The sequence below is a fragment of the Ananas comosus genome, linkage group 23, assembly GCF_001540865.1.
Source record: "Ananas comosus cultivar F153 linkage group 23, ASM154086v1, whole genome shotgun sequence".
NCBI lineage: Eukaryota > Viridiplantae > Streptophyta > Magnoliopsida > Poales > Bromeliaceae > Ananas > Ananas comosus.
Genome location: NC_033643.1, coordinates 3,978,575 through 3,995,582, shown reverse-complemented (window position 1 = coordinate 3,995,582; position 17,008 = coordinate 3,978,575).

Genomic DNA, 17,008 nt, shown 5'->3' with positions numbered 1-17,008 from the left:
GGAATCCACGAAGTCCTTACTTGTGGATTTTGGTGAAGGTTAGCTTGGTCTAAACCCTTCCCTTCTCTGCTGCTGTGTACTTGGACTGAATTGTGGATTTTGATGTTGATAGCTTGGAGATAGCTTGATTTTGAGACTCGGACATTTTCAGTCGATCCAGCAGGTTGTGCCGCAGCTGAGGGAGTTCCGTGCTGCCAGGAATTTGCTCTCGAGGTGGGTGTATCATCGGTTTCGCTCCTAAGTGCATGTTTAGTCGATGTGTATAGTTCGATTTTTGTATATCATGCTTTAATTCATCGATTAGCATCTTGAATGTAATATGAATGTAGAAGTATGCTGAAATGAATATTTAAATTATACATGTTGGACTTGAAATTTGACTTAGGAGAAAACCTGCGTTTTGACCCGTCATATGCTTAAACTACCAGATTTAGCTCTAGGAGCCGTGATTCGATTGTATCGTTGCAGTATCAGTGCGATGGATATCTGGGGTAGTTTAGAAGGCATTTACGCTCGTGCTGGGGTGCCGAGCTTATTTTTCAGCAGAGTATAGGCTGTTTCGGGTCGTTGGGTGCCGTTCGGGTTAGCGGTGGACCCAGATTCTTGTTTTGGTCACAGATTGTGCCGAGGGCACGTGGGTTTGGTTTGTAGACTAGTTTTGACCCTATTTACTTGACTTTGGCTAGTTGGAGCCTGATTGAGCTCGACAGAGATACGCTGCATACTCGGTTGGGTAGCGCCCACGAGTGCCACTCCGGAGTCAGGCTTTGTGCTTTCGCGTTGGTGTCGCTCATGCCAGTTGGACTTGCTCTCCACGGACCAGTTAGTGTGGATAGAGCCCGATAGTCGCAACGGGGCAGGGACGGGTGTATTCACAGTCCCGGGGACGGGTATGCTTACAGTCCCGATTGGATTGGGTCAGGTTGGATATTTCTACAGTTGGTTAGTGTAGAGCATGATAGTGTAGTGTTTGATAGCGGTAGACTTTATTCCTGCATTTTACTACTATTCTTGCTCCCTTCTGTAGACTTAGTGGGTGGACCGATGTTGTTTTGGGCGGTACCCACTGAGGACTACTTGTTTTTACAGTAGTTCTCACGCCCAGTTGTTACCTATGTTTTTGCAGAGCCACAGGTTCTGGCTGCTGCACCGTCCGCGGATCAGGATCGAGGCAAGGGCGTCGCGAGTTAGAGCCCTTCCCGACGTGCTGAGCTAGAGGTGCCCTTACTGCAGGTAGATGTTTTATTTCGAGTTTATGTACATAGTGGACTTAACTCGCTAGTGTGAGTAGCTTTGTATTTTGGATTTGGACTATGTATATGAAACTCAGTTTGTTTAGCTTCTGTTTTCTCTAGCAGCTCTCTACTACTGTTCGTAGTAGTGTTTGTTTTACAGGTACAGTTATCGCTTCGTATACAGGGGAAATTCCTTTGTATACGGCGGATTTGTCGGCGCGCCCGGGGAAAGTGTAATCCGGGGCGTGACACTAATACTCAGCCTTAATATCAGATTTTGAGAATTCGCAATCCGCTCTGATACCGACTGGTGTTGATTCGAAATTGAATGTTGGAATTCCGCAACGGAAGCATCTGAATCGAATTTTTGCCATAAACTCGCATTCTTGGCAAAAAAAAGCTGATACAATTACAAAAAAGAAAAAATCAAATAGAAAATATACGGATAAAATAAGATTTACTAAGGCTTCCTTTGGGATTGTGGGGAGATTGCGTTACGTGCGGTGAGAAAGTATGTTGAAAAAATATTTTCCGTACGTAATGAATCGGTTATGATATATTTTCTGCGCTCCAATCGGAGAATGCAAAAGCATATCCCTATATGCTTTTTTCTCAACTCTATTTTATCTAATGGCGTTAGATAGAGCTCAATACCAAACTAAGTCTAAATAAAAGAATATTACACCTGATTTCTAGTAACTTCTAACTTCAAACCCGAGCTCTTTTTCTGAATCTCTCTTATCCTTCTCTCGTCTTTTATAAATCTAAAAGACTTCTATCGTTGAACACACCCATGCACTAAGTGCATGCAACCATGGCCAACTCTCTCTCCCGTACGACACCACCCAAGAGGCGGTCGCTCTCCTGTCGTACTATATTTCAAAACCAACCCAACTGGTGCTTATATAATGCTTATAATAGAACATACCGCAATTTTAGTATAATTAAGATTCCTACTCCAAATAATATTTAAATTTATATTTAGTTTATCTCCAATATATCTAAATATTTATTCGGGTTAGATTTATACTCTAATTAATATTTAAATCTTAACTTATCTCCAATAGATTTAAATATATTAATTCTTATCAAACTAAAAAATCAACTACAAATCTGACCAAATCTGAACAATTATTATCATAATTAAATTTCACAACTCAATTTAGTTAACTAAATATTTACCACATCGGTGATGTAAACATAATATAGTATCTTAATTATTAATGCATAATTAATCATAATATTTCTATATCACTTCTACGTTAATATTAATAATTTATCAATATTTAGCCCTCAAAATTAGATTGCACGACTTAATTATAATAATTCTAAAAATTTGCATCAACAATCATAACGAATTGTCAGAAAAGCGAGGAGAGAAATGAAGAGAAGTTCAACAAAAAAGAGAAGTGAAGAGAATGAAGTGTCAAAATTTTATTATTTTTTTTTTATGTATTATCTCCTCCACCTTCTAGATTAACAAATTTTTAATGTTGGAGATTAAAATAATCAAAGTAAAAAATCTCTTTCCTCTTTTGCTCCTCTTTCCTTCTTTTTCTCCAACCGGCAAAAAATGTGAACTTGAATTAAATAGGAGAAAACTAAATAAAACTAGGAGCTCGACATGGCTCAAACTCAAAATTTCCTACTTTACTATCATATTAAATTATAAAAAGCAATTGTTTTTATCCAAAAAGTTTAAACTAACCAAAAATAATGTTTACATTTCTTAATTTTCTATTCAATACTTTTTAAATAAAATATGGACTTACAGAGTCCGGCTACTATGCTATCAATAGCACGAAGCACTCGGTGCTACCAAGTTTTCTGCCGTTAGATCCACCCCTTTGATCATTTTCACCCGTTAGATCATACTATTCAACCAACCACCTACTCAACCCTAGAAGGCCCACATCATCCTAACCGCACATCTCTCAATCCAATGGCCGAAAACTTGGTAGCACCAATGATTTGGTGTTATTAATAGCATAGTAGCCTAGTTCTCTCTCTCTCTCTCTCTCTCTCTCTCTCTCTCTCTCTATATATATATATATATATAGAGAGAGAGAGAGAGAGAGAGAGCAGGACTGTTGTGCTCTCAAGAGCACGGAGGCCTTCGAGCTCCTGACCGTTTTCGATGATGGAATTTCCGAATCGACGATCGGCTCCGTTAGACTTGATCTAGTGTATTTGAAGTTTCTAGAAAATAATTTTTGTGATATTTCGATATCATTTATCTAGCAATCGAAAGGATTCAAAATCAATAATTTTTAACGGCTGAAAATAAAAATCCTATAAAAAGTGGTGATATAGCACTAAAATTTTCGATCAGAAATATTAATCTTGTTGTAGATAGTATAAAGAATTTTGTATCAAAATTTCATCTGATTTGAATACTTCTACACCGTTAAACTTGAAAACGGTAGATATCAACCATTAAAAATTATTGATTTTGAATCATTTCGATCATTAGGTAAATGATATCAAAAAATCGCAAAAATTATTTTCTAGAAACTTCAAATACCCTAGATCAAGTCTACTGGAGCCGATCGTCGATTCGAAAATTCCATCATTGAAAACGGCTCAGGAGCACGGAGGCCTCCGTGCTCCTGAGAGCACAGCAGTCCTGCTCTATATATATATATATATATATTTGCTTCTAGAAGGTAATTTCACTATCCAGTATATAAATTAATTGATAAAACTTAAGTAAAAAATGTGCAGTACTTACTTGAACTATGAACCATTATAAGTTGGCTATTGAACATTTTAAAATTTTATTTTTATTACCTAATCTTTCAATTACTTTGTTTAGAATTAGTTAACGACACTTTAGCTTTAAATTTGAATGTGTTGTTTGATTTTATAGATTTAATTAATATACTTCACATACTTCTTGAAACTATAAATTTATTAAAGTAAAATTAGCTTAATTTTTGAAGTCAAAATATCTCAAATTAAACAAATTGAAAAGTTAGATATATAATAAAATAAAATTTTTGAAAGGTTGAGTAGCCAATTCAAAATAGTCCATAGTTCATATAAGTTCTGTACGTTTTTACCTAAAATTGTATAACTATAATTCTCACCACATGCAAGCAAATAAATTATTTCTAGGTGCACCACTTTATAATACATCCAATAAAAAAATATCTGCATAGCTACATGTAACTATAGTATCTGTAACTCTATGCATTTCTAACTATATTGCATTATAATTACATCAAATTAAACACTCATAAGGCTGCGTTTGATTAGGTTTATCCCAAAATATGGAGGATATCCCCAAACTCGTATCAAATTGATGGAGAAATGGGGAAAACAGGTTGTTCCGGCCAAAGCGGATTATTCTGGAATATCTGTTAAAAGTTGTTTCTGGAATATCTGTTAAAAATTGTTTCTAAGAAAAACTAGGGACAATTTTATTCTTCTCTTTATTTTATTAGACGATAAGAATATAAATAAATATATTAATATAATTATTATATTTGTGATAATATGTTTCTACTTAAATCTTATTATATAATATAATGAATTAAATGTGATATATTATTTACTTTATTAAGTTTTATCAATTTATACATTAATATTTACTTATTTTATTTATATTAAGCATCATATATATTAAATTATTTTTTATATATTATATATTTCTTTTAAATTTGTATTAAATTTNATATGTTTCTACTTAAATCTTATTATATAATATAATGAATTAAATGTGATATATTATTTACTTTATTAAGTTTTATCAATTTATACATTAATATTTACTTATTTTATTTATATTAAGCATCATATATATTAAATTATTTTTTATATATTATATATTTCTTTTAAATTTGTATTAAATTTATAGTATTATTAATTATAAGTATTTTTCTAGTATCATATTTGATTCATTACATGGATAAATTATATAAAATAAATTATTAAATGAATTAAATTAAATATACTGATATAAATTAAATTGTAAAGGCCAATTTATACAAAAAAAAAATCCACTAATTTTTAGATTTTACAAAAGTAGGTCGGCTTTTTGAATTTTGCAAATTCTGGCCGAATTTTAAAAAAAAACTAACCAAAATACCCTTATTTTCTTTTCTCTCTCATTTTTTTTCTATTGTTATTTTTTGTTTCTCTCTCCGACCCTGCTCCTCCACCTCTACGGCCCTACGCGACGGTAACGAGGGCAGCACCGCGTCTTTTTCTTTTCCCTTCACCAATGCAGGCACTGACGCCGGCGCGGAAGAGGACTCGAAGAGAGCACATGTGAGAGCGAAGGGGACGAAACTGATGAGGTCGTGATCGAGACAGTGCTCACTATCGCTCGTAAGGATAAGGACGAAGACACGCCCGCGCTTCTCCAAGAAGCGCTTCCGGCGAGGGCGATAGCCGCGGTAAAGAGTGATGGAGAGATTGTGGTAGCGAAATAAGATGCAGATAGTAGAAAAAAGAAGAATAAAAGATAAAAAATATAAAAAAAATATTTTTTCTACAAAAAGGTGAAGAATCAGAGAAAAAAGAAGAAAAAGATGAAGTTGCAATGTTTCAGAAGAACGTTGCACTATTTTATACTAAAATTATACTTTTTGAGACAAAAATTATACTTTTTGAGAAAAAAGTTGCACTCTTTGGATAAAAATTGTATTTTTTGGACGAAAGTTACATCATTTCTCCTCTTTCCCCTCTGCTTCCTCATGCTTCTTCTGCGCGCATCTCTTCTTCACCCTCTACTTCCATCGTAGCAAATCTGCCACCCACCAAGCCCACTTTTGGGAACTCGCCATCCCCATTGACGTCGCCGATGATGAAGAGAAAGTGATTCTCGGTGCAGAGGAGCTCGGTGCCGAGAAAAAGGGCACACGGCCCACTCCGCCAACGTGGGGACGGCAAGGCATGCGGTGGAAACAGAGGAGAGCACAGCGATGCCGAAGAAGAGGGCGGGGGGTCCAAACCGTAAACCCTGCCCTCATTGCTTGCTCTCTTCTTTGACATCACCGTTTTCTCCTCCATCTGCACCGCGTGCACCGCCGTCCCTATGTAGGCACCATGGGACGCATGTCCCCTTCCTCGTCTGTGAGCTTTTTAGCGCCAAGAAGTACTTCCTCTTCGTCGTCAACGGCGATGGTGGGACAGCAAGTTTCTGGAAGTGGGTTTGGTGGGTGGCGGATCTACTGCGGTGGAGGTGGATGGCGAAAAGGAGATGGGCACAAAAAAAAAAGAGAAAACACAGAGAAAAGAGGAAGGGGAGGATCGGAGAAACGATATAACTTTCGTCCAAAAAATATAACTTTCGTCCAAAAAGTGTAAATTTGTTTTTTTCAAAAAGTATATATTTTTTTCTCAGAGTGTAACTTTTGTCTAAAATAGTGCAACATTCTTCTAAGACAGTGCAACTTCATTATCTTTTTTTTTTTCTTTGATTCTTTACCTTTTGTAGAAAAAATATTTTTCTTTACATTTTTTTTTATCTTTTATTCTTTTTAATTCTTTTTTTTTTATCATCTATATCTTTTTTCACTATCGTGGTCTCTCCCTCGCCCTCTACTGCGGCCACCGCTCTCGTCGGAAGTGCTTCTTGGAGAAGTGCGGGCACGTCTTCGCCTTCACCCTCACAGGCGACAGCGAGCATTGCCCCGGCCACGACCTCACCGCCTTCGTCCACTCTGCTCTCACCAACGCTCGCTCCAAGTCCTCTTTTTTCGGCGACGGTGAAGATGAAGGAAGAGAATGCAGCGTTGCCATCGTTACCATCACGGAGGGCCGCAGAGGTGGTGTAGGGGTTGGAGAGAAAAAAAAAAGGGGAGAGAAAATAGAATAAAAGTATTTTGGTCAATTTTCTGAAAATTCAACCCGAATCTGCAAAATCCAAAAAACGGCCTACTTTTACAAATTCTCAAAAGTAGTGAATTTTTTATGCAAATTACCCTAAAATAAATTTATAATTAATTTTAGGAAAAACTTCAAATACCCCATTGTGGTTTCGCACTTTCTCACTTTAGTACCCTGTGGTTTAAAGTGTATCAAGTTAGTACCCTGTGGTTTTGCACTTTCTCACTTTAGTACCCTGTGGTTTCAAGTGTATCAAGTTAGTACCTTGTGGTTTTGCACTTTCTCACTTTAGTACCCTGTGGTTTCAAGTGTATCAAGTTAGTACCATGTGGTTTCATTTTTGTATCAAGTTAGTACTCTGTGGTTTCAATTTTCTCTTTTTATTATCCATTTTGGGTATATAATTTAACGAAATATTAAACCACAGGGTACTAAAGTGAGAAAGTGCGAAACCACAGGGTACTAACTTGATACACTTGAAACCACATGGTACTAAAGTGAGAAAGTGCGAAACTACAGGGTACTAACTTGATACACTTTAAACCACATGGTACTAAAGTGAGAAAGTGCAAAACCACAGGGGTATTTAAAGTTTCCCCTTAATTTTATACAAAATATATTGATATAAATTAATTATTTTATTTTTTAAAAACATATTTAGATATTTTTCTTTTTTTTTTTTATGAAAACACTACTAATGATATCTTTTATAATATCCCTGAATGCATCCAAACACAAATTTATAATCGTATTAGTTTATACCGAAATATCCCCTATTTCCAGCAATAATAAAAAATTATTGTTAAAAATTTAGTTGTCGAATCAAACACAACTTAATTATATTTTATAGGCCAATTTGTATAAAAAATCCACTAGTTTTGGGCTTTTGCAAAACCGGGCCACATTTTTCGTTTTTGTAGATTCGGTCCACTTTTTCAAAAAGATCACTAAACTACCCCTCTTTCAAAATGCATAAGAAGTACATGCATTAATTAACTTGAAAAATGCAGCTGACAAGTGATTATTACAGTTACATTTTTCTTGAAAAATGAAATTCTCATTAACATACAAATAAATGTAAGGACTGAGATTTTTGCAGTGTAGCTAAACTCTCAGTTGACGATGTTTTTGTGTGTGATTTAATTACAAAAGCACTCGTCAAGTTTCGGGCGAAATCGAATTAAAACGGAAATTCTACGCGATTTCCAAGTTTCACTTAAAGTGAATAGTAACTCGATTTTCCGGAGAAGCCGCGGTGAGAAGTTGGCTTCTGGCTCGTACCGGACTCTGTTCATAGCAGTCCAATAGCTCGTTTCGACCGGTTCAGCTATTCTGGAACTAGTGGCGCTGACGGATTTTGAGTTTGACGCACGGATCTCGAGAAAATCCAAAAATACGTGTTTTATATGTATTTTTGTGTGTGTTTCCTTCTATTCGAAGAAGGTTGGATCTTGTCGTGAATCCGTGGTCGATCAAGACGAAACGAAATCGCAGCTTTGTTGTCTCCGAGGTGCTGATCGCACCGGTGCAATCCGTTCGCAAATCTGACGGACGGATCTGTGGAAGAATCGCGAGTTTGATCGAGGAGAGGTCGGTGTGCGAAAACGTATTTTCGCGAACATCGCGGATATTTTAGGTACCGTTTCGCGAGGGATCGCACGTGGAGGGCGTTCTTTGCGTTTTTAGTCGTTTCCGTGAAGGGCATCGATTGAAAATTCGCGTGTTTTGGTGACCCTTTTTGCAAGTCTGGCTTGTATTAAGTCTCTTTAGGTTTGAGAGCCCACTCAACCTCACCCTAGTCTACACCTAGTCGCCCCAGGCACCTTCATCTCCTTCCCCTGGGCACCTGCTGCGCGTGCCAGGCCCGCCGCGACCGAGCCCCCGGCCAGCCAACCACGCGACAGCCACCACTTCTCTCTTTCTCCATTCTTTCTCTCCCCTCTTCCTCTCGGCGTTGTGTGAAGGCCCGGGGCTTGTGCCTTCTGCAGGACCTCCCCCTGGACTTCAACCGTGCTCCGGCACTTTTCCCGCCGCGACGCCGCCGTCGGCCTGCACCGCCGCAGCGTTCTGCCGCCTGCAAGCAGCCCAGGCCGAGCTGGCCGCGAACCGGGTGCCGCAGCCACCCAGCGCGACTCCCCGCCGCCTGGAAACTCTCCGCCGGCGTTCCACGAAGCCCGGCACCCCTTCCCGCCGGTCCCGCCGCCCCAGCGCTCCGCCGCCGCCGCCTCGGCCGGCTGCAGCCGCCCAGCCGAGCCCAGCCGAGGCAAGCCTGCGGCGCCTTTTCTTCTGCGCCGCCGCCAGCGTGGACCACCTCGGCGGAGCTTTCCGGAGCCCAGGCCGTCCTTCCCCGCCGCCAGCCGCGTCGCCGAACGCCGCCGCCGCGCTGAGTCGCGGTGGCGCGGTTCCTTGGGCAAGCTCGGCCCGTAGCGAGCTCGGGTCTTCTTCGCCTGCGCCGCCGGCCGCTTGGGCGCAGCACCCGAGGCACTCCCCCGACTCTGCCCAGCCCGCCTCTGCCGTCCGGAGCTCCCGCCGCCGCCGTGCCGCAGCAACTCTGACACCGAGCCCGATCCGTGCGGGCTCGGTTTGCTCCCCGCCGCCGTACGCCGCTTCAGCCGCTCCTGAGGTGGCACGGTGTATCCTCACCTCCCCCTCGACCGACTCAGGGTCCCCACAGCATGCAGTCGTGCCGCCGGGAGGCCGCGCCGGAGCAAGGTTGCTCCGGCCAAGCCTGAAATGGAGCTTATTGGCAGTGGTTTCCTCGCTCTGAAACTTCACCGAGCCTCCCCGTATCTGTACGGAGGGAGCACCGATGATCTGGCAAGTTGCTGAATCATCGTGCTCACCTTAGTTGTCGGGCAGACTCACGTTCACTTTTTTGGCGTTGATCGCTTCCGTTTCAGCCTGTTGGCTGCTTTTTGGGTTTTCGCGCACGTTATCCGGCGATCCGAGGCCTGTCCTGATGCACTCCGGAGGTGGAGCACGGTGATCGTTGCGTCAGTGTCTGATCCCACAGTGCTCCATCACTTGGATCAACATAGTGGTCCGGTTATTCTGGTCGCGGCGGATCTTTACCCTGACTGCGCGTATTCGCTGAACCTTCGGGTCTCCGCGCTTCCACAGCGAGCGCTGTGCTCCGGATCGTGAGCACGGACTCCGCGTACGTCGAGACCTGTCAGTACGTGTTCTTGCGGACTTTTTGAAGTCCTCGGTTTGCACTGTGAACGAGCCGCTTGATCGCCTCAAATTGACATAAATGATGATATTTTATGATAATTAGAGGGTTTTGTATGCATTTGTGCTTCGCCGTGGCTACTGTGCCTGCAGTGTGGTAGAGTTTGTATTGATCGCTAGGACTGATTGTCATGACTCGCGTTAAACTTTCGCGGAATCGGTAGGGTCGATTTCGGCGCTGTTTTCGCGAAATTCGCCGTAAGAAGCGCGTGGCGGTTTCGGTTCGGATTCTTTCCGAGGTGTTTGGTTGCCTTCCGTTTTGTCGCTGAGCTTGTTGGTGGTCACACATCATTTTGTGGTCGATGATGCATAGGTGCAGCGACGGAGGTTCGTGTCGAAAATAGACACTTCCGGGAAAAAAAAAAAACCCGGATTCGACGATTATCCGGCGATGATCGATGATTGTTGTACCTCTTGTGTTCGCTGCCCAGGGCATCCAAATTGCGAATGTTCTTGGGCAGCAGGTGATACGGTGTACGACGTCGGTGAGTGGCGGGACACTTAGTGGCGTCCGACTGGCGTCCGGTGTGTGTTTTCCGGACTTCGCGATAGTTACGGGGATCGGTTTTCCGGAAACGATTACGGGGATCCTGTGTGGGGGTTTGTGAGTCTCGTGCTTGTGGCGTTAGTGGTTGATACTGAACTTGTGGATCTTCTTTAGTCCGGTTAGCTTGTGCGTAGCTTCCAGCGGGTTTCCGACCGCGACAGTGACAGGTGGGGTGACTTCGAAGCTTGGTAGGTCGGTGAGAGGTTTTACATTCTTCTCTTCTTGTTTTTCCATTTCCTGTTTTAGACTCTAATGATCATTGCTGTGTCGTTTTGGTTATTCGTACCCCTGATTGACATTGGTATAGTTGTGGAAGACATGTAGACAGGTTGCATTTGTATTTCAGTATTTCTCTGTGGACTTGGGTCCAGGCAAACCTCGCACTCTCTTTGTCGTGTATTTCGATCTGTTGATACGAGGTTCGGGTTGTTACGCCCTAGGTCTTCTATTCAGTTTGTGCATTTCGCCTCGTTGTTGGCTTCGGCTAGCACCGGCTATTAGCCGGCGTTGTTTTCGTTTGAGCATACAGCATGATAGTCACGGCCTTGGGGGTATTCATGACACGCGGATCGGTTTGGCCAACCGATCGGAGGTGTACTTTTCCGGAGTAGGTCGTTCCTGGCGGGCGCGTAATGGATCAGGTCGGACTGCCAGTTGATGAACAGTATGCGCTTGAGGTCTCCGGACCGATACAGCAGGACAGATTGGGTACAGTTTCTGGATTCAGTTACATTTCAGGCATTCTTTGCATTGTTTCTATTACAGTAGCAGGTTTATTATATTGTTCCTATTTATCTGTTTGTAGTAACTGTAGTTCTATTCATATCAGCTTACGATATATATTTGATTTAATCTATCTCACTTTGGTTTCCGGTGATTACGACTTGCCTGTTGTGGCTGCTGTCGATACCCCCACTGAGAACATGGTGCGGTTTTCTCACCCCCTTTCCCCACCCAGGTACAAGAGACGAGGGAACTTGGATTTTGGGCTCGACGACGAGGATGATCTAGGTACGCTGCAAGTTAGCCGGACCGTCACCCTCTGGTTATTTCTTTCCCGCACCTTAAGTAGTTTTCTTAATAATCGTTCAGTTAGACTATTTGAATGTGGTTGATTTCCGTTTGCATGAGATTTATGGATGTTTTCATATATACATGAGATGAGTTTTCGATCTGTGGTTTTAGGTTCTGTGGAGATTTTGGTTTCTTGTAGTCATGCATCTGTGGTTTTCTACCGCTCGAGGTAGTCGGTTTTTAAATAAGTTCGTGTTGGGAAACAGTTTTAAAAAGCTCGTTTTCGATATGTTTTTATAATGATTGAATTAGAGTTTTAAAAAACAAAAGCTATCCGTGTCGGGGAGCCACTTTTAAATAGGATGTTTTGTCTTATTGTGCATCGCATCATCCAGTATGCCTAAGGAGGCTAACATGTCCGCAGTCATCATTCTAAGGATTGTTAGCTGTATGGAAATGCCTATCATGCCTTGGTGTGGGTATGATTGGGTAAATGTAGGTTGGTGGTGAGATTCTGTTGTATCGTTGGTACGCCGTGCAAATACAAAGGAGTTCTGTCCGATGTGCGACAGAGAAACTTTGTATTTGTGGGGGTCTGTACGTTCCGGTGGGCCAGGATGAGAAAGATGTTATTTTATAAAAAAAAAAAATTGCACGTTTTCCGCACGTCTGTTTTAAAAAGACTTTTAAATCGGCCCCGGGGCGTGACAATAAAAACTTCAATAATTAAAAGTAAAAAAGAAAGAGGAATCACCTTAAAATGGTGCAACATCGGGTCCAAATTATGCAATATTTCTTCCAAATAGTGTAATATTTGTGTAACAGCTGCAATATTTGCACAATTTATATAATATGCATAATTTTTATACTAAATTACGAATAATATAATATACTACGCGCAATAATATATAACGTATTACAATATACTATAAAAATCATGTATTATGTATAACGAGTGAATATTTTGCATATTCTGTATAAATATTTACCACCTTTGCATAGATGTTGCAATTATAATGAGAGAATGTTGCACTATTTAGATATTATTTGCACTCTTTCTTTTAATAAATTAAATATATTGTATATTAAATAAACTGTTTAAATTTTTGGAAATGACAACTGTTAAGTCATAATTACATGTACCTTTCTCGAGAGACGAGAATCCTCATTTAATTAAGATAAAATAAAAAATAAAATTATCATTAATACAATGAGAGTGCAACATCTTCTTAAAGAGTGCATTTAGTCCAAATAGATGCAACATTCTCTTCCAAAATAGTGCAATATTTATGTAAATAGTGCAATATATGCAATCATTAATACACATATATGCATGATTTTTATACAAAATTACGAATATAATATATATCGTGAAAATAACCGAAAATAATATACTATTAAAAATATACTATAAAATCATGCCATTATATGTATAAACGGGGAATATTTTGCACTATTTGTACAAAAATTTACACCATTTGCATAGATGTGCATTATTATGAGGATAATGTTGCACCATTTAGATGTTATGTTGCACTCATTCTTTTTAAAAAGTAAAAGTGCATTGTATATTAATAAAGTGTAAAATTCCTTGGAATGATAACTGCTAAGTCATAATTACATGTTACTTTCTCGAGAGCCGAGAATCCTCATTTAATTAAGATAAAGTAAAAAATAAAGTATCATTAATCACAATGAAAGAGTGCAACATCTCTTAAAGAGATGTAACATAGTCTAAATAGTGAACATCTCTTCCAAATAGTGCCAATATTTATGTAAAATAGTGCCAATATATTGCATCGTTAATACACATTTGCATGATTTTATACAAAATTACGAATAATATAATATATTTACGTGAAAATACACGAAATAATATAACATATAAAGATATACTATAAAAATCGATGCATTATAAGTATAAACGGTGAATATTTTGCCACATATTTGACAAAAATTTACACCATTTGTATAGATGTTGCACTATTATGAGATAATGTTGCACCATTTAGATGTTATGTTGCACTCATTCTTTTTAAAAATTAAAGTGCATTGTATATTAAATAAAGTGTTAAATTCCTTGAAAATGACAACTGCTAAGTCATAATTACATGTACCTTTCTCGAGAGACGAGAATCCTCATTTAATTAAGATAAAGTAAAAAATAAAGTATCATTAATACAATGAAAAAGTGCAATATCCTCTCAAAGAGTGTAACATGGTCTCAAATAGTGCAACATTCTCTTCCAAATAGTGCAATATTTATATAAATAGTGCAATATATGCATCGTTAATACACATATTGAATGATTTTTTATACAAAATTATGAATAATATAATATATTACGTGAAAATAACACGAAAATAATATAACATATCACAAAATCTTATAAAAATTATATATTATATTATAAACGGTGCATATTTTGCACTATTTGTATAAATATTTACACCATTTGTATATATATTGCACTATTATAAGAAAATGTTGTACCATTTAGATGGTATGTTGCACTCTTTCTTTTTAAAAATTAAAGTATTTATCTATTAAATAAAGAGTGCAATTTCTTGGAAATGACAACTGCTAAGTCATAATTGCATGTACCTTTCTCGAGAGACGAGAATGCTCATTTAAAACAAAATACAAAAAGTAAAGTATTGTTAATAAGATGAAAAAGTACAACATTGTCTCAAATAGTGCAACATCCTCTTAAATGGTGCAACATTAGAGAGAATATTGCACTATTTCATTATAATGTTGCAATCTTTCATTATATTAATGATAATTTATTTTTTATTTTATCTTAATTAAATGAGAATTTTCGTTTTTCGAGAAAAGTACATATAATTATGACCTAGCAGCTGTCATTTTCAAGAAATTTAACACTTTATTTAATATACAATATACTTTAATTTTTAAAAAGAAAGAGTGCAACATAACATCTAAATAGTGCAACATTATCTCATAATAGTGCAACATCTATACAAATGGTGTAAATATTTGTACAAATAGTGCAAAATATTCACCGTTTATACATATAATGCACTATTTACATAAATATTGTACTATTTAGAAGAGAATGTTGCACTATTTGAGACTATGTTGCACTTTTTAAGAGGATGTTGCACTCTTTCATTGTATTAATGATACTTTATTTTTTATTTTATATTAATTAAATGAGGATTCTCGTCTCTCGAGAAAGGTACATGTAATTATGATTTAGCAGTTGTCATTTCCAAGGAATTTAACATTTTATTTAATATACAATGCACTTTAATTTTTAAAAAGAAAGAGTGCAACATAACATCTAAATGGTGCAACATTATCTCATAATAGTGTAACATCTATGCAAATGGTGTAAATATTTGTACAAATAGTATAAAATATTCACGTTTATACATATAATACATGATTTTTATAGTATATTGTAATACGTTATATTATTTGCCCGTAGTATATTATAGTATTCGTAATTTAGTATAAAAAATTGTGCAACATTATATAAATTGTGCAAACATTGCACTGTTTATACAAATATTACACTATTTGAAAGAAATATTGCACAATTTGAAACGATGTTGCACTATTTAAGGTGTATTCCATTCTTTCTTTTTTACTTTTATTATTTGAAGTTTTTTATTTGTATGTTAATAAGAATTTCATTTTCCAAGAAAAAGGTAACTGTAATAATGACTTGTCAGCTGTATTTTTTAATATAATTAATGCATGTACTTCTTATGCATTTTAAAAGAGGGATAGTTTGGTCATCTTTTTGAAAAAGCGGACCGAATCTGCAAAAACGAAAAATGTGACCCGGTTTTGCGAAAGCCCAAAACTAGTGAATATTTTATGCAAATTGGCCTATTTTATATGACTAACCAACTACTTTTGGTAGTGAAAAAAGCTATATTGAGAGCTTAGCCAAAAAGCACTGGGCAAAGGATCAAGCATGTGAAGCCTTATTAGAAAAGGAAAAACTTCAAAAACCACCCATGTAGTTTCATAGTTTCTCACTTTGCCCCCATGTGGTTTAAAATGTATCAATTTGCCCCCCCTGTGGTTTCTTTTTTCTCTTTTTCTTATCAATTTCATTATTTTTTTTTCTTAAATCAGTGATAAAGTTAAAATTAAAGGGTACTAAAGTGAATATTTGATAAATCTATATGGTATCTGAAGTTTTTTGTATATAATTTAATGAAATATTAACAAAAAAGCTACTGAAAAGATAAAAACGAAACCACAGGGGGGCAATTTGATACATTTTAAACCACAGGGGGGCAAAGTGAGAAACTATGAAATAATAGGGTGGGTTTTTGAAGTTTTTCCTATTAGAAAATGCTTATTCCACTTTGTTGCTTTTATTCCCACCTCTAAATAACTTGTGGCTAATAAAAAGAGACAAATATGGCCAAAAATGGGATAAGAACCCCACCTAAAAGATGTGGACAATAGAAGAAACAAAACCACTTGCTTGTGAGAGGGAGCAAAAAGCTAAAGACATGAGAAAGGGAGAGAAAGAGAAATCCAATGAGGTGAGAAAAGAAAAGGGTAAGGAATTAATAAACAGTAGTTAGTATTAATGTAACTATCAATGAACAACTAATAGCTGGTGTTAATGCAACCAGAAATTATTGCTTGGACAAGGTGTATAAATTCATCTTATACACCGCACGACTAAAACTCTCGTGATAAAGATCTCAAAATCAAAGTCTAACTCATTAAAACATTATATAGCATTTAAAATGCCTTAGAATCACAGACTGTGCCTAGTGCAATTGGCTAAGAATATATATGATGGTTGGTACTCGAGGGTTCCAAATTCGAAACGTAATTGTTTCATATTTTTAGCTGAATTTAGTAAAATTGCACGACAAATATCTCAAAATTGTAATCAAACTTATTGAATATGCTATGTGGCATTTAAAAAGCCCACACAAATTTTTTTAAAAAAAGAAAATTTGGGGGTGTGCTTTCAATTTCTTACAAGTTAAATGCCATTAGCAGTAGTTCTTTAGAATTGATGATTTTTACATATGTATTGTAGATCATATCTACTGAATTATATTTTTAATTTAAAATATTAATCATTGAATGTAAAATGGGATGCATATATACACCCGTTGCATGGAGAAATTTCTCTAAATG